The following is a 17,765-nucleotide window of genomic DNA, read 5'->3' on the forward strand; positions in this document are numbered from 1 at the left end:
ACCATTGAGTAGGTACACAATGAGTTCATTTCAGGAGCTTTTGGTTGCAGGCTTATTACATCACGGACCATACTGCACATGGTTCAAGAACTAAGAAAGCTTGAATTTTTGTTCTTTAAAACTAGCAAAAAACTACCAAAGTTGATTTTTTTTCTCCTGTTAAAATATTCTTGTATTAAAATATTACATACTTTAAGGGGGTACTGTCTAGGCTGGATTTTAGTGTGATCTATTATTTCATATAAGTAACAAAAGAACGGCAATAGTGGGATCACATTAGCCTTCACAGATGAACAGAAAAGCAACAAAAACCTAGATGTTGGCCACAGTAACAAGATGTGAACCCAGGAGATTAAATACACTGAAACCCTTTTACGTTAGCAGATCATCTTTTCTCCAGAGCTAACAAATGGGACATAAGATTGATTCTACCCATGTGTGGCACTACATACACCCCCCATCCCGCCAGCAGGAAACGAAACTTCTCCAGGCAGGGGGAAGGGGAAGGAAAAAAAACCCTAAACCCTGGAGGCCGCAGGCTGAAATTTGAACTGGCCAATCGAGACGTGCCAGGTACACTGAGTGACCTTCTTGGCCAATAGGATTAAATGACCACAGGTCAGATTCGACAGGGGTATAAAGGGGGTCCCGCCGGAGGACATGTTGGAATCAGTCCTCCTGGGAGCAGCGGGTCGGCAGTCGGGGACTCCCACTCAAGTCGGGGCACCACGCGAGGTAACTCCTCGAAGGAGAGAGCCCTCAGCTTTTAGGTGAGTGAGATGCACATTTTGGAGCCATCACTTTAAATCTTGGGGATTCTTGAGTCGGCTGTGTAGTATTAGTTCTCTTTACATCATTGAGCCTGTGGTTTTATAAAATGTTACCGGACTTCTAACTAACTTCTTACTGAAGAATAAATCTGAGTTTTAACACCTCTTGGATTTGGTTATGCATGCATCCGTAACACCATGATTCATAATGTGGATTGATAAACCATTTTCAGGACAAAACCTAGAGTGCTGAAAACTAGTGTGGCTTAAAGCTATTGCTTAAGAACACATGGAATTTGTTAGTCTTCCGAAGTGGGGGGAAAATTCAAGTTGTATTCTTTGGTAGCTAAGCATAGTGAACGTAGATATTCAAGAACACCAAAGTAAAGTTTTGTGCATCTTCAGACATGCACTATTTTTGCTTTCTGCTGGTTTTCCCCTAAATGCAAGACTGCTAGCTGAAAAAAGAGCATGTCAATGTATCTCTATCGTTTGTCACTGTCTTTGGAAACTCACTTGTCAAAGAACTTTACCAAATACTTCATGGAAATGCTCAAAATGGTTCTGTAAAATATGAAAACACAAACTCGGACCTGTTCTCAGACCTGCCATACAGCCACCATGACATGAGACAAGAGCTAGTGGTCTGAACCGTCAAGGGATATTAAGGATACTGCACCGTAAAAGTTATTTGAAGTGTATTAAGTAATGCTTGCTCCCTGTCTCTCTACTTCTGTAATACATGGCAAGGCACTGTATTAGACAAGTACGGTATCATTTGTGATGTAAACACCCACAATCCACTGAAAGCAGGAATAATGAATTCTGTTATATTATTATATTTGTAAGACTAAAACTAGGAAGTGATGAGTTAATATACTGCATCTTTTCCTTAATGAAAAAGAAACAGTAGCAATCAGGATGAAAACTTTTCAAGAGATGGGGTCAGGAAGAGTATATACACCACAGGCTGGGATTAAACTGCATTAGCACAACTATGTGGGAAGCTTTCATGATTCCTACACATAATTCATGTAGTTCTAGTTGGTGAAACTTTCTTAATTCACTGCAACAACTTCCCAAAAGATACTCTAGAAGACAACTAACAGACACTTCGCTAGCAGCAAGACCGGATTTTTTTTCCTGCTTTTACTTATTATCATAGCAAGTTCTACAGTAAACCTTAACACAGAGGAACCAGTTTAGAGGGAAGATGCTACTGAACTACTTTTTATAGATCCCTTCTGCTCCCTTCCATATGCTAGAGATAAATGAAAGGCTCATGGTTGCGCAGGCGCCTGCCGTGTAAAAAGGGGAGATTCAGTGCAGGGAAGCAGAACTAAGGCTGGAGTTGCAGTGAAAGGCAACGTTGCAACATCTAAGAACAGATGGGAGTTGCAGCAGATTCCAACAACAATATCTTCGTGAGAAGCACAGTACTTCCACAAGGCACTCACGAAAAAAATGGAAGTTGCCACTTAGAAAACATACTTGTGACCGTTTCCTATCCGGAGTTGGAATGTCCTATAAACGTTAGCAAAAATGCAAATAAGCATCCAAAGTAATAGTACATTCATTAGCCTGCTTTCTCTGCACGTGGTATTGACTTTTATACTGTACTCTGAAAAACTTACAGCTCTGACACCTGCCTAATTTGAAATTTAAATTCCAAATGGCATGCTATTACACGGAAAACATTTTATTACAAACAGAAAAATGCCATACTAGCTCAGGTTCAAGGTCCATCTAACACAGTATCCTGTCTCTAATAAGGACTGCTAGTGGATGCCTAAAGAACAGAACAAGAACAGAGTAAACATACAGCAACCCTTCCTTGATGTACTTTGCCAGTTGACAGCAATCTGCAGCTCTGGGACTTCCTCCATGTCCTTTTAAGTGTACACATGTAAATATAAACACATTCACATTGAAGTCCAAAGCTACTCTGAGTCTGCAATCACTTAAACCAACTTTTCACTGTTTAGGTTACATCTTTACTTCTTTTCATTCTGATGAATAAACAAGCACAGTTGAAACTGATAAGTCTCATTCATTCATTCCCTAGCTCCACGAGATTAAATCCCCAAACCTAAATTAACAGTTGCTTTAAGACAGCTTTTAGAAGCTACATGCAATCACCCATTCTGAATACAAAAAAACTTACTCAATCCAAACAGCGATATCTAGCAAAATCCTAATGTTAATTCTAAGTGAGATTAGAGATCTGATCATCCACATGAATTAGAGCAAACAATACTTTCAGTAAGTGAACTAGTTGTAAACGAAGATATTTCTGTAAATATGGCCAAGATATAAACATCCCTCCATAAAAGGGACCTGAAGGATGATGATAATAATTCATACCAAAATTCTATTTACTATATTTTAAAATGAACACCTACAAAAGATAGGTTTAACAAAAAACATGCCTCATTAAAGTGCGGCTCTCAATGTAAGTAAACTTAAAATAAGAACTCTGAACCTCAGCCAAAAAAACCTAACTGTAAAAAACAAATGCTGAATTCGAGTACTGAAGATCATCATGAGGTCCAAAGATGTTCGTCACCACTGTCCAGACTATTCAGTCTTCTTCAAAAGGAAGAACTCCAAAAATGACCAAAAGCTGTTGCTCTTGACGTTATTCTACAGTTTATTTAGAGGGAAGGAAAGACAAAGGTGTGGTGAGCTGTTTAAAAAAATCAAATCAAAGGAAAAACTCTGGAAATGTAGAAAGGCGGTTTGTTATAAGTACAGATTAAATAAAACGAAGCTAGGAATTTGGAGGTGCAAGCACGAAAGTAGCATGCAAAGGCATCTACTGCTCTTCCGAGCTCTTACATCAGCTATCATCATTTACGTTCTTCACATGTAACATGCCAAATTAATAACTCTGTTGCTCAACACAGATTAAACGTAGGCATTAACAAAAATCAGCAGGGAGCTGGTTTCACGGGTGAATTAAGTTATTCTCAGCCGATTCATAAAAATACCTCGGAGTACCGATGACCCATAAATTAGAGTTTACAGGTCTCCTGAGTCCGGCCGCGTAGCCTGATGTCACTTAATGGTTTCGCCGCATCCATTGCTTGCTATAAACGAGCTCTCCCTCCTCAACCCCTCCCGGCGGCCCGGCAGGTTTTAAAAGCGATGCCCAGCCGCAGCACTAGCCGTGATTAAATCCGCCGCTCCCCCGCCCCCTCGCCCACCGGCTGGATTTCGCCGCCGTGCCCGCGGGGAGGTCTCCGCTCCGGGCCTGCCTCCCGCGGGCGCGGACCGACACCTCCCCTCACGGGGCCGCCGCGGCAGCCGCCTCAGCCCCAGGGAAACCCCCGCGCCGCCCGGGCGCCTCGCACAAGCCCGGGGGGCTCCCCCGGGGCGGCGGATGGCCGGGGGGGGGGGGGCGGGGGCCATCTTGGAACCGGCGCCCCGCGCAGGGGGCACCGACCCCCCCCCCCCCCCACACGCGACGCCGAGCCCCCACAGCCCGGCACCTGCCGCATCCCCTCGCTCGCCAGCCGACACCCCCCCCCCCCGCGGTCCCGCCGGCCCAGGGCCCCTCGGAGCCCCCCGCCCCGGCCCCGGGGGGGAACGCGGGGCCCCCCGCCAGCGCGCGAACCCCCGCGCGCGGCACCGCTCGCCCCGAGGAGGCGCCTGCGCGCCGCGGCGGCTGCGGCTCCTACCTGCGACCGGGCCTCTCGGGTGGCGGCGGGCGCGCCCCAGCCTCCCTTTACCCGCGGAGACGCGCGCCCCGGCTCCCCATCGCCGCCGACCGCCGCCGCCGCCGCCGCGCTGGGCCGGGCCGGGCGCGCCGGGCCCCTCCCAGCGGGGCGGGGCTCCGCGCGCCGCGGAGCCCAACGGCCGCTCGCCAGGTCGCCGCCCCGTACACAGACACACGCCAAGGACAGGCTCGCGCTCTATTGGCTAGAGGAGGGAGGACCGCGCGAAGCGGAGCGCCGATTGGCCGCGGGGGAAGGCGGCGGCCCGCCCCGCAGAGGTCGCGTGACGCCCGGTGGCGGGGGGCTCGGCGGGAGCGGGCGGCCGCGCTCCCCCGGCAGTGGTGCTGGCGGTGGCGGTCCAGCTGCTCCGCCGCTGCTCCCCCGCTGCCCCCCCGCTGCCGGGCCCCTCGTGCGTCCGCCCGCGGGGTCGAGCCTTCCCGCAGTTCGGAGCTGGGGAATTTCGGCAGCGCGGCGAAAACCGGGGCCGGGGGAATGCGCGGGGAGTCTGTCACGGAAGCTGAGAGGGAGGAGACCTGCCGGTTCCCGCTGTGGTAGCTGGCCACGCAGCGTGGCAGGTGTCCCGCAGCGGGGGCACAGCGTGCTGCCGCACGCGTGGCTCACCTGTGGTCCGGGCCCTCCCTGGTGTGGGACCTCCCGGTGCTGCCTGTGGCCGTGGACACCGTGCTGCTCCGCAGTGTCCGTGGGGACAGCAGGAGCCTTCCCCGACAGCGCGGTCGGTAGTTGGGTTTGGCCTCCTGGCCTTAGACAGCTCCGCAGCCACGCGCAGAGAAAACAGTTTTCTGAAGTTTGTAGAGGGTGCGCTCGGGAGGGGAGACGGGGCAGAAGAGCGGGGTGAGTACGGCCGTCAGGTAGGGGTGGGAGATGGACGGGGCTCGGTAGCTGGCAAGGGCGGTGGTGGCTTCACCAGAAGAACAGGCCGTGGTCCCATTTGCGTGTGAAAGGATGAGACTTCATTCATCCAGGGAATCTGTTCTTAATGGGTTTATTCTTCATATAATAAAATACACCAAGGATTCTTCCGGTCTTTTCTTCCAAGTCTTTTCTACTGGTGTTACAAATACGTGTGTTTGCAACAGCAGTGCTGTCTAATGTCCAGAAAGACCAGCATTTAGTGCACTGGACAGCCACCTTGCAGAAGTGCAGCCCTAGCCTACACCAGGCCGTACTGATACTAGCTCTTGGCTGATCTCAAAGTATGTCAGTACAGGTGGTTTTCGACAGCTTTAATTCTCCTGTACGTAGTGGGATTTTCCTGCATTGTACTCTAGTAGCATTTCGGGTGAAGTGTTTAATTGTGACAAAATTTCATTGAGATACATAAACAGTTCCAGAAGACTATTAGTTTCTTAAAATTTCCTGTCATTTCTTGGGGCTGGTCTTTTATTACTAGACTTGTGTAGTTGTGTAGCGTATAATGCAACTAATCTCATTCAACCTCCTCTGACATTTGTTCCTGTTCAATTGAAAATTATGGGGTTTTGACACACTACAGGATTATGTGATTTCATTATGTTGTCAATCATTTTTTGTTTAGATCAGCAAATCATTAACAATTACTTCCTTCTTATCCATATCTTCAAAGACCCGGGATGTGATCCTTCCTTTTGTGATCCATCAGCAGCTGAAGCATTCCTGAAAGGAAACCGGTTGAACATATGTGGTTAGTATTGGAATAAATTATTCTCAAAGACAGTAGAGTAATTACAATGCCTAGAGGTGCTAGACACCTCAAAACGTAGCCCAGTTTCTGGATGAATACATATTTTTTGTGTTTTTTGAGGTCATATTTTAAATATTCATCTCACTTTCCTTTTAAATAAATATTTCACAAGATTAAACAAATGCCAAGCTAATTATTTCCTTCTTTTTATGCTGAGTACCACCCAAGTACTTTTTCATATCTTAAGAAAGACTTAACCTCATTTGGAAAATTAATTAAAAAAAAAACAGTTCTGAGTTCTGATACTTTATATGCTAACTTTTAGTTGAGGCCAGGCTGTTGTAGGAGAAACTTAAGTTCCCCAGGATGAAAGTGCTGACAGACACTAAGCAACAAAACTCCAAAACAAGGCTTCCGGCCAGAAAGATCAATTGTCGTTGTACTCATCCAAGTAATACCCTTCTTTTCCTATTGTAGGTTTGGCAAGAGTAAGCTGAGCCCTCCATCGGTTTTGAAAAAGGGTGTATTCTCCACAAACCCAAAACAAAGCAACTCCTGGAAGCTGAACACTCCCATGTGATAGCAAATGAGATGAAACTAAGGAGAGAATGGAGAGCTCTCCACAGATCACTGTCGGCCCACAGAATCTTCCTGCTTGCCTCTAAAGATCTAGCAGATCACAAGGTGTTGGCACCTCTCTCTTCAGTTGCTAAGTTGTTGTTACAAGGCAGCTAAAACATATTAAATACTTTCCTAAAATCATTTTTCCATGCAGGCAGTTGCTGTATCTGGCACAAAGATGTTATATGATCAGTAATGGGAAGTGAAACTGAGCCAGTTTCTCTTCAAAATGTGGCCAGCCCTATGGGACGATTTGAGAACTGCTTTAAATATGTTGTGTGTGTGGAGACACTACTTTGGTGTTCTTCACCTCCTGACACTGAGGCTTTTGCTGTGCATAGCTGAGATTCTTGCATAATTTAACAGAGCCATCTCAGGTGTCTCCCACTCTGTTCAGAGCATTCGAGCTGTGTTCTCTGGATTTTGGCACACAGCTCGTATCACATCACATTTACAGAAGAGTTTACCAGACTTGCTTATTTAGAAAATTTCCTAGAGAACAGGTTGGGTTGTTTGGGTTTTTTTCAAACACATATATTTGAATGGCTCCCATAGTATTTATGACAGGTGCTTCAAGTCAAGTTTTTTGTTTCCTTGCTTTTAATCTGATACAAGTATAATCACTATTATTCATTTTTGTGTCTCAAATTCCAGCATTGTTGGTGCAAGTGAAATAAATAGTCCTAGACATCTTTTTTTCTGATGCATTGTAAATGCTTGCTGGGTTTTTTGTGTTACTGTTTCATCTTCATAGTATTCCAGCACAGGCTTGTGGCTAGAGGAAGGACTGGCTGGATGGAACTGGAACCAGCGAAAAATCTGTTTCAGTCATTGCAAACTGAGGATACTGAAAAATGCAATGTTTCAGTCATTGCAAATTGAGGATACTGGAAAATATTTAAAAATAGGTTCATTTATTAAAAACATATTTATTTTGTTTTCTCACTTTTTCCTATTATAATTGCAAAACCTTCTGAAATTTGTTGTTCAGCAAAACTCTGAAGTATATCTAGGTACAGTAAATGACTTATGCAGATTATTTTATTGAAAGAATATGCACGTTCATGTGTACACATTATTTGCCTGGTCTTCCTATTACAGACACAACCTGTAGTAAAATCCTAGTTTGTTAAAGCAAAGTGGTGCCTCTAGAAGACTCCAGATTTCTGACTGATGTGGTAAAAATCTGTCATGTTTGTGTAGGGCACATGGAGTGTGAATACATTAATATGAATGACTATTAAAATACATTAAACATTATTTTTCATTGGTTTATGTTGTTTTCCTGAGGAAACAGGGCTTTTGATATCTTGATAAGCAATCTGTCTGTGAGTCCCCCTTACCAATTTCTGAATTTTTCTAGCTGCACTTAAGGTAATTTTAACTTTCTTCTTTCATTATATTTATAAAAATCTCAAAATACATCAGGTTTTTTCCCTTCAACTTGTAAATATTTTTTTTAAGTTGATTGATCAGAAGTACAGCAATTTTTCTCACAACAATTTACCTGTTTGACTGATACTTCAAATTCTGTTTTACTTTGAATTCTTTCCTGGGAGTCTTCCTCATGATCTGGCTTCCAAACCATATGAGATAAGCTGTTCTGTAGTTTTTATGCTTTTTCATCCAATTTCATGCTACTGAGATATATATATATAACCTTGTCCAATCATCAAGCTACAGTCCAATTTGCTGAACTTTGCAGTACATCCATTGATGCTACTCCATCCAACTTGAGAAGTTCTGTTGGAGCCTTCTCTGACTTGGAGTCTTCCTGTTCTGAAAAGTTAATTATATTAATTAAGAATGCTATTTCAGATTTTAATGGTGGCAGTTCTCCAATCCATGTAATTCAGTAGTTTTTCATACAGTTCCTCATTGTATAATCAGTGTCTGACCATCCCTTGTTTTTTGTACCAGAATCTCACACTTTAATGATTTATTAATTCTGGTTTGCAGTTAAAACAATGCCATTACTGACATGCAGAAATCAAATACCTCCTCAGAGTTTTGCTGCCACCTCTTGATCTCTGGCACATCTACTGATACCTTATTTAATCTTGCTTAATGGTTTGGATTTGCTTAACTAAGCCACCTACCACCACCAAACTGCACTGAACCAAAAGCAGACATGTCCTTCATACTTCTTAATATTCATATTGTGTTTTAATACAGTGCTTGGAGAGGAGAAAAACACATACAGTTGAAATTAGGAACAAAAAATGAGTGTTTGCAATACTTCTGAATAAAGGTGTACTTATGAGTTAAATGCTGATGTTGAAGTTCCTTATAAAACAACTTCAGGATTTGTGGAGGAGTTGCGAAAGAATTAAAAACAATGAATGCGAAGTTTAGGATGTATCATCCCTAATGAGGCTTCCATTTTATTTTGGTGAACTCCTGGGAGGGTGAACTGTTTGCATCACGAGATAGTTAAAATGTCACTGCTTGCTTTATCTTTCCTGGCAGTTACAGAAAACTACTATTATTAATAAATTTGGATGTGGCTGCACGCCAAGAATGTGCTGCTTCGTGAGTGTGATCCTACATGTGCGTTTTAGTCTTCCAGTCACAGTCTAAGGAGAACTCTGATGCTCAAAGACAGAAGCTAGGGAGTGTGATGCACCAGTCACACATGTGTTTTTGAATGGCAGGCAGAAGTATGAAGAACAGAATTTGGTTGGGTAAGCAGCTATCATTTCATTTTAATTTGCTATCTGATTGCCTGATCTCATTTCCCTACATTTTCTCCCCTAAACCCTGCCTAATCCCCTCTTGCAGCCGGGAGGCAGAGTGTAGAACACCTGTGCAAACCGGAGCTCAGGCAATGAGCACAACCCGCTGCTGCTTTCCCGTTGGGCAGTGTGTGGCTTAGAGAGGAAAACAGATCCCCCTTTGGCATTATCTTAAGTTATCATCATGCACAGTTGACAGTACTGTGCATAACCTTTAGGGAATGCATCAGAAAAGAGGCAACTGCTCAGGTACAGACACGACACCAAGATTGACAGGAAATATACAACTATAATCTCACAAAAGCACATCATCTAATAAAGAAGAGGGAGCCAGATGTATTTTTTCACAAACTTGCATACACTTGTGGCATGTTCTGAGTTTAAAACTTCTCTAATAAATCAGCGATATTATGCTAGCAGGAAAACGGGGTAACTGATGTTGAGTGCCTCTAGCAAACAGTCTGTTCCAGAAGAGAGAGGTTTGCTTTGGAGCTAACCTGGCCTTCCCAATTCACAAATGTTGTTATCTACATGGCTGCAAATTGGGGAATAACAGAGCTGGGGACTTGATAGTCCATAATAGGCAAAAGGTATCAGCCCTGTGAATGTCTCCCTAATTAAACAACGTTACAGCGGCCATAATGCCTGAGATGCACCACCAGCACTTGTGCATTTAAGCAAGTAGTAGAGAGGATCTTTCTAGGCTGAAAAATGAGCACCTATTACTGATGAGATGCTCATTATCAGTCCAGCTGTTATCAGTTGTTATTAAGCATACTCATTCTCTATCAAATTGTTAAACTAATGTTTACTAGGGTTGTCTGACAAAAACTGAGTGCCATGTACTCCTCCAGATATTGGGAAAGACACCAGAAATTGATATCAATTTTTCCTCCAAAAACTGGCAAGATCTACACCTAGCAAGGTGTGGTCAAGCCTACCCTTAAAATCAGGATTGCACCCAGCTATGTTCCACTTAGTCTGTACCAAAAGACCACAACAGCACAAGCTTTAGAGCTCCCTGATATAGGCCAGGTACCTCAGCACAAGCTTCTCTGCTCATTCGTCGTCTCTGGATGACTCAAGCACAGGCAAATGCCTTGCAGAAAGTAGTGTGATAGTCTCAGATTTACCTCTTCCTCAGTATGAGCAGAGATGCTTGGAGCTCAGGCTGCAGCAAAACTCACATCCAGGAAGAAGTGGGTCATGGGTGTCTTCTGCATAAATACACTGGCAAACCTGTTCTTCCTTCCCAGGTGGAGCAGTCGTGGCTTCTCAGAATTCCCAGAACTCCTCCCCTGTGCTCAGGCACAAGCTCCTACCTGTGAAAGGTGATTTAGACCCCATGGGACTATGAGCTGTTCAGGATCAGCAGAAATAGGGACCGTAAATCTGACCCAAGTTGGTGAATGGCATACTGCTGCTCCTTCCTCACACTCCTCTCGTGCCAGCTTTGGAGAGGGCTGAAGTAGGAGCTCTCCTCTTCCTGTGACTGCAGGATTAGTGCCTTCTTAACATGACTGGGAGAAAGGCAAGTGGCTGCAGTTCAGTTCTGTCATTTTTGTCTGTGAGTGGTGGCCTTTCCAAGTCAACATTTTTACCTCTCTAGATTGGATAACGCACTGTGGTTCTTCAGTTTCTATTTTCGGTTAGCTCATCTAGGGTGAATTGTAAGCAGGCTGGCTGTGCTTGCTGCCTGCCAGCACAAGCCAGCCAATCTAGTGCAAAATCTCATTATCAGTCTTTTATTTTCAACTCACTTAAACTCTACTACCGTTCAGGTCTGTCAAAAGTGCTGTTCTGTCTCTGTCTCCTCTGTCCATAGAGGAATGGACTTTTCTGACTGGAGAATACCTTTATCCCCATTTTGCTCTTTTTTTGTGCATGTATGTGCACATGTAAGGGAGGGGCGGGAGGAAGGAACAGCTGCCCTAAGAGACAAACATCCATTTCTCTCCCTAAGCTGGAAACCTATTTAAATCTGCTTGCTGGGAATCAGCTGAAGGGCTGATTCCCAACACATGCACAAGGTAGAGTGAGCAGCTCTGCCGAGTTTTTAAAGAGCCCATACAGCCTGTTACACAGGGTTTGACATTTCCGACGCAAGACCCAGCTTTCAGTTGTTTGTATCAGGCTACACTGATTCAGACTGGAAAAGTCTGTACTGATTGTCTGCATCATTTCTTGCCCAGATAAAATATCAACTGAAGTGTTTAGTCATTTCAGAAATTAAATATATGAAGCGTACATTGTTTTTTAATAGGAAAAAATCAAACCTTTTATAGTGAATGTTTGCTTTGAAATTGAGCAAGGGAGGCCTTCGTTGGATGCTTTGCACTGCACTAAAGAAAATCTACTCTAATTTGGCCAAATTTTAAGGTATTTTAAATCTCAGTTTATGGAGACACTTGCTACTGCTTAAGGGTTAAGATTGTCCCAGAGCAAGCTTATGCCTCTCACGGTTACAGCCCGGTTGTTTGTGCATGGTTCCCACCATTCAGATAAGGCTCTCCAGCCCCTCTCAGCTCCTAGCCTGGGCATGCACCCTCCGTACAAAGCCACTACACATGCTGCAGCCCAGGATTACACGATGGAGACAGAATTTCCCAATAATGGTTGTTTCCAGCTGCTACATGCTGAGCCGGAGCCAAGCAACGAATGGAGAGCAGGGACACTTTCCTGCACTTTCAGTGACCTCTCTGCTGGCATCTAGGCAATGTGAAGGAAGAAGCTATCTGATTCAGAGGCAGACGGAGCAAGAGCCAGATCTAAGGCCTTGCCGTGGAGAACCAGCAGGCTGTACTGGAAGTAGGAGCATGTGGGATGAAAACTGGGACTTGCAGAGAAGGCAGATATTCAGAATTGGCAGGACAGGAATACTATTTGAAAAACTGGGACTTGCAGAGAAGGCAGATATTCAGAATTGGCAGGACAGGAATACTATTTGAAGCCACCAAAGGAAATGACAACTGTCAGAGGCTGAAGAACCAGAACAAGGATATTAGGGTTGTAGACTAAAGGGATGGTAGAAGTGAATGTAGGATGGAGGAAAAAAACTGCTGAAGAAACTGGGGCACAAGAAAGAGAAACTGGTAAAGAAGTTGGGCTGGAGAGGGAAGGTGCACTCTGAACGCAGTCCCAGGAAAGAGACTGGCACTGGAAACCAGCGGAGGTGGGTAGCGCTGGCAAGTGGATAGTGAGCGGTCGCAGGTGGGAGAGAGCCAGGCAAAAGAGTCAGGAAGGAGTTCAGATTACCTGGGCAAGGAGATGGGGAGTGTAGGCTCAGCTGGGACTTTGAATACAAGGGGTTGTTTTTAATGAATGTCAGTGAACAAAAGAAATAATGCAACAGTTGCAACAAAAGAAAAAACAGCCAAATTATCTTCTTATTGTCCGAGGCCTGTAAGTGTTCACTCTGAGAAGACAAGAGGGAGCCCAGGCCATGAGCAGTCGCCCAGCCTGAACACAGGATCCACCCTTGCAGAAGTCGCATGCTGGACTGGTGCTGCAGCCCCTCCCAGCACCGCCAGACAGCACAGGGGACCATGCCATGCCCGCTTGACCGGCTCCAGCGGGGACATGGGAGCCCATGGTGGGAAGGTTTGCTGACAGCAGGAGTTCCTGGAAGTGGCATTCCCACTGGCATCGCGAGTCAATGAAGTCACCTGCTACATGTGCATCTTTTCCAGGGTGGGTCCTCTAGATCTTTTAGTGTGATTTTTACTTGCTCTCTGTTTGCCATAACTTGGCGGTCGGGCTGTTGGCTGCATTCTGATGCCAGATACTAGGCAGAGGGGTTTTGGCTGTCTTGGGTAACAATATAGCTTTTATTCATTTTAATCTACCAATAATAATCATGGCAAGATTAAAATGGTGAAATATGCTGCGGATGAAATGTATCACGGGCCACAGCACTCATCAAATGAGTAGCAGGTAATTATTATTATACTTAGCGCTGCTTTCTTGGGTAGACTTTTGCACTTATTTTAAATAGTTCCTGATCTTCCTCCTCTGACCAATGTGTATGGCCATGACTGTGAGTGCTCAAGCTAGGCTGATCCTCTTACTCTGGACTGTGTTTACAAAAACTCCAGCTGTCTCCAGGTTTTCTGTGTGCAGAAGGTTGTAAACCCACACAGCCTTTGGCACACCTGATGCTGGTCTGCATTTCTCTCTGCAGCGACATGTCACCATTTGGGTAGAGCCAGCCTATTGTCATTTAAGATCAACCAGCTACCATCAGCATTTAAGAATCTCTTCTATGTGGTGTTTTGTAGACCATGAACAAATACGTTCAATAAGGCTAGTGCTAGCACAGAGCCTTGTGGGAATCACTCTTCTGGAGCTCCAGGGGTGGGTTTGTGGCCCACAGCCCTGTGAAAATGCAGAGTAACACCTCAATTGCCATTGATACTCCTTGAGGAAGGGTGGCTGAGTGCTTCATCAGTGGACTAGTATATCAGATGGTACCGGGGGTTACTTTGAGCTGAAGTCAGCTACACTTTTCTCATTCTCTTGACAGTCCTTTTTAACTTATTTAGCGATTGTGAATGGCGTTGATGTTTCGTTCCAGCAGGAAATCTGACAAAATGTCACTCGTGAGATCTTACCAGGGCATGCCAGGATGGTGCCTGTCCTGCCAGGAGAGCCGGCTCCGGGCATGGGTGGCTGCAGCTCAGGAGAGCGACGGGCAGTGCTGTTGAAGTGGCACCTTTGTGTTCAGTAGCTTTTTGCCATATCGTGAGCATCCAGCCCTGCAGCATCAGACGGGTGTGGAGATGGACAGACAGTGCTAACATTTCTTTTCCAGTTTCTGTAGCAATTACAGCATTAGATTGTCACACCTGCTTATTAACTAGATTAAAAGTATCCCCTAATTTCAGCTTGTGATTCTTAAGATCTCTTTTTTCCTGGTAGTACCTAGTGCTATATATCACTTTATATGTTCAAAGCGCAGTTTCTGCATCCTCGGCCACAGCTATCTGAGTGTGTCTGCAAATCAAATCGTAGGTTATCGAGTCAGCACCCAAAATGAGGGATATGAAATTAAAGACTAACACAATAAGAACTCCTCTGCTGGAACTCTCTAGCAGAAGCAGAGCAGACTCCAGACCTCCAAGGACAGCACTCTGCTATCTTAATTGTAAAGCAATCCTGTTTCTTCATGCAGTCACCTGTGTCATTTACCGTTCATTTTCCAGTTTCAGCAAAAATGGGAACAAGGGTCTGGCAGACAACAGATGCTTTTCATTCAGAAACTGATTCATACCCACAGCAGGACTGAAAAACAAATATGCAATGTTGTAAGTAAAAACTATGCTAAAAGTTAAAATTACAAAATTAGCTTTGCCAAGTTTTAATGATTGTGCAACATTAATATTGTTTGAATGTATTTTTTTCTGAATACAGATATGTTTATGTATGTGCTCTACCTGTTTGTCAGCTCATGTTCTTTCTCATCACAGGGGGTGTTGAGAAAAAATTACAGGAGATAGGAAGAACAGGAAAGTTAATTTGGACTAGTCCATGCAGGCAGCTGGAACATGCAGGCATTACCACTTCACTTCCATTTAGAACAGGAAAGATGAGTAGAAAGGGTTAAAGGACATTTTTGCAAAGAAACTCCTGGAAGCAGCTATGTTGGTAAAAGCATAAGACTACATGTGCGCTGTTTTATAAGAAGGGTTACAGTCCCTCTGTATAAGGCTTCTGCACCAGTAAAATATTATTTGGTTTTATAAAAAAGGGTTGAAAGGTAGACTTAAAGTAAGTCGACTAGGCTTTTCTTCAACTTGATAATTCACATGTAATTCTGGAAACGAGATCTGATCTTGCAGCAAATAATGTGGTGGTTTCTATCACTGAACAGACCAGAGAGAGAAGTAGAACTATCTGGTTCCAGGTTGTTTTTGCTGTACATGTGACACCACTTTGCATGCAGTGTCACTGTGTGCAGATGGCCTTTAGTACATTCTGCTTAAGGTACTATCTTGGGGAGCTCCCGCTTCTTGCACTGATTGGGTGGGAGCTCAGAACCACTCTCTTCTTTGGGGCACTGACACAGCATCAGAACTGAAGGTTATGAAGTAGACAAATAAAATGCAAAAATATTGAGGGAAAACTTGTGGACCAAGTATGCTGCTTACTAAACCTGTTTGTCTTTCAAGACACCAGCAAAGGCTGATGAAAAAGACTCTTCTATAAAAACAAAAACAGCTTGTGTGTGCTGTGTAATGTTTTTCCTTTCAGAATGAGGTTGGCAGTGTCTCTTTAATGTGCAGCACTGTGAACTTAAAAGAAATCTCATTATCAGCCTTCCTAGCCTTAAGCACTTCATCAAGTATTCCATGATTGCTGGCTTGCAGATGCTGCAGTTAAGGTGCTGGGTAGTGGGGTTTTGTTTGTGTTCCCTTAGGCCCTTTTCTTGTTTTTGTATGCGGCTATAAATATCTTATCCCTGAGAAAAGACATGAAAGTAATCATATAGACATTAATTAGATGCCATATGTGTTTTTTTTTTCAAATTCTGGAGTCACAAAGCATAACTTTTAATTACCCGCTTTTGTTTTGGGAGTAGTAGTTTCTTCTTCAGACATATATCAACATGATGAGAAGTACGTATAATTTTTTCTCCAGAATTCTTGATTTCCCCTGGCCAACTTTTAATAAATAAGGAAACATTTATGCTTGAATCAGAGTGTTATGCACCCTTGAGTAAAAGTTCCAGTTCCTCTGTTGTGGGTCTCAGCACTGTACATCTATCATGCATTGTTCACAGAGATCCTCAAGATAGAGATCAAAAACTTATAGTTCATTTCAGTTCATTTTTTAACTTCTAAATTAAAGACAGAAAACTTAATTCCAATGTAGTCATATCCAACTGGCTAGGTAAGTAACTTTTTTTTATCCCTTCCCCTACCCCAAAATAGTTGGTACAACAAAACCCTATCTATTTAAATTGCATCCAGATAATATTACATGATCATGTTGGATATTCAGGCATTAAAGAGAAGACTCCTTTTTGCAAACAGTTTTGCAAAATCCAAGCGTGTGACTTTAGACTGACTGTTGGTGCGGTATTTTGGGCAGGTACCTTTCATCAAAGTAGAAGCTAGTAATGATCCATCGGTGTCAGAAACAGCTACAAATTGCTGAGATGCAGGGTTTTCAGACAGAGGATCCATTGCAGCCAGGATTCACTGGGTGCATTACTTTGGACTTCAAAACCACCTCTTGCAGTTTCATTCCCATCAGCATGGAGAAAATTATTGCAGAGCGCAGGAGAATGTGTAATGGCTGCACTCCACAGCTGCAGAACCTCCACTGTGTTGAAGCTTTTGAAATAGCTGAGTGGAGGAGGAGGATTTTGCAGAGACTTCTGAAGGTATCCTAATGACTTTTAGCCTTTGATGTGCTTGGGTTAACCCAATTCAGTTTCTCAGTACGTACAAAATATTATAAGATTTTCTGGTGTCTGGTTTCTTGCCTTTTCCCTTCCTTTCTAGTTCCTAAAGAATCAAAGCTTAGATGTCTGTGTCTTCCCAATGATTCTTGGATTTGTTAGCAAGTTTCAATCAGAGTTGACACAGGTCTCAAAGATAAGTTTGAATTTACTCAGAGGTAAATTCAATTTTGTGAAAGCAGGCAGCTGATAAAGGAAAGAAATCAAAATTGGCAACCCCACACCAAAAAGCTACAAAGGCTAAGCTAATACTAGATGTCAGGGAATCTGTTCGGGGAGGAATGTCTGTCAGCAACCAAAACATCATAAAAGCTTCCATCAGAATTTTGCATGGATGGAAAATGGGGGAATCACGGTACAGATCATTGGCGTAGAGTGTTGTACTATGGCCATTTGTCTGTCCAATATGAAAGCAGAGATGGACCATTAAATATGACATGCGTGCCCTCCTTTCCTTTCTGTCCTGTGCTGTCCCAATGTTCCCCAAGACGCAGCCCTGAAATTTCATTCCTGCCTCCCAACTTACCTGCCAGAAGTTTATGGAATCAGATTTGAATCTTATGTATTTGCCATCCAAACCAGCAATTCAACTACCCCATGCCTGCTCTCCTAAATACATACTGTAAAAAAGCTGTCCTGTGGTCATATGCTATTTGCTATTTTAATTTCATTGAAGATGTTCCTGCACTCACCTAAGGCTGGCTGTGTCTCATTCACACTTGCTCTCATTTGCTTTTTCAGTCCGTATTCTCAGGAACACATTTGTCTGAATTAGTGTCG

General features: G+C 44.0%; 1 protein-coding gene and 2 long non-coding RNA genes across 11 annotated transcripts in view; 1 reads left to right on the forward strand and 2 right to left on the reverse strand.

Moving 5' to 3' along the window:
• Nucleotides 1-4,591, reverse strand: part of MPP7 (MAGUK p55 scaffold protein 7) — a 156,781-nt gene extending 152,190 nt beyond the window's left edge. For 4 of the 7 annotated variants that reach the window (XM_069777773.1, XM_069777765.1, XM_069777727.1 and 1 more), the window contains exon 1: nt 4,451-4,591. The gene's annotated coding sequence lies outside the window, so the exon portion shown is untranslated. Of the gene's footprint in view, nt 1-2,495; nt 2,527-3,760; nt 3,883-4,450 lie in introns of those variants that run through there. The other 3 variants (XM_069777730.1, XM_069777738.1, XM_069777754.1) reach the window with 3 other exon arrangements.
• LOC138684033 (uncharacterized) lies at nt 239-9,057 on the forward strand. 3 transcript variants are annotated; one of them, XR_011323500.1, is made up of 3 exons: nt 4,884-5,714; nt 6,090-6,167; nt 6,645-9,057. It is a non-coding gene; the product is annotated as an uncharacterized lncRNA (long non-coding RNA). The 3 variants fall into 3 exon arrangements; XR_011323501.1 differs by lacking the exons at nt 4,884-5,714; nt 6,090-6,167 and adding an exon at nt 239-770; XR_011323499.1 differs by lacking the exon at nt 4,884-5,714 and having other exon boundaries at nt 6,064-6,167.
• On the reverse strand, nt 5,716-12,338 carry LOC138684037 (uncharacterized). The gene is made up of 2 exons (XR_011323509.1): nt 10,657-12,338; nt 5,716-6,139 (listed from the first exon to the last, which is right to left on the reverse strand). It is a non-coding gene; the product is annotated as an uncharacterized lncRNA (long non-coding RNA).
• Between the last annotated feature and the right edge of the window lie 5,427 nt (nt 12,339-17,765).

Source organism: Haliaeetus albicilla, chromosome 2 (genome assembly GCF_947461875.1).
Source record: "Haliaeetus albicilla chromosome 2, bHalAlb1.1, whole genome shotgun sequence".
NCBI lineage: Eukaryota > Metazoa > Chordata > Aves > Accipitriformes > Accipitridae > Haliaeetus > Haliaeetus albicilla.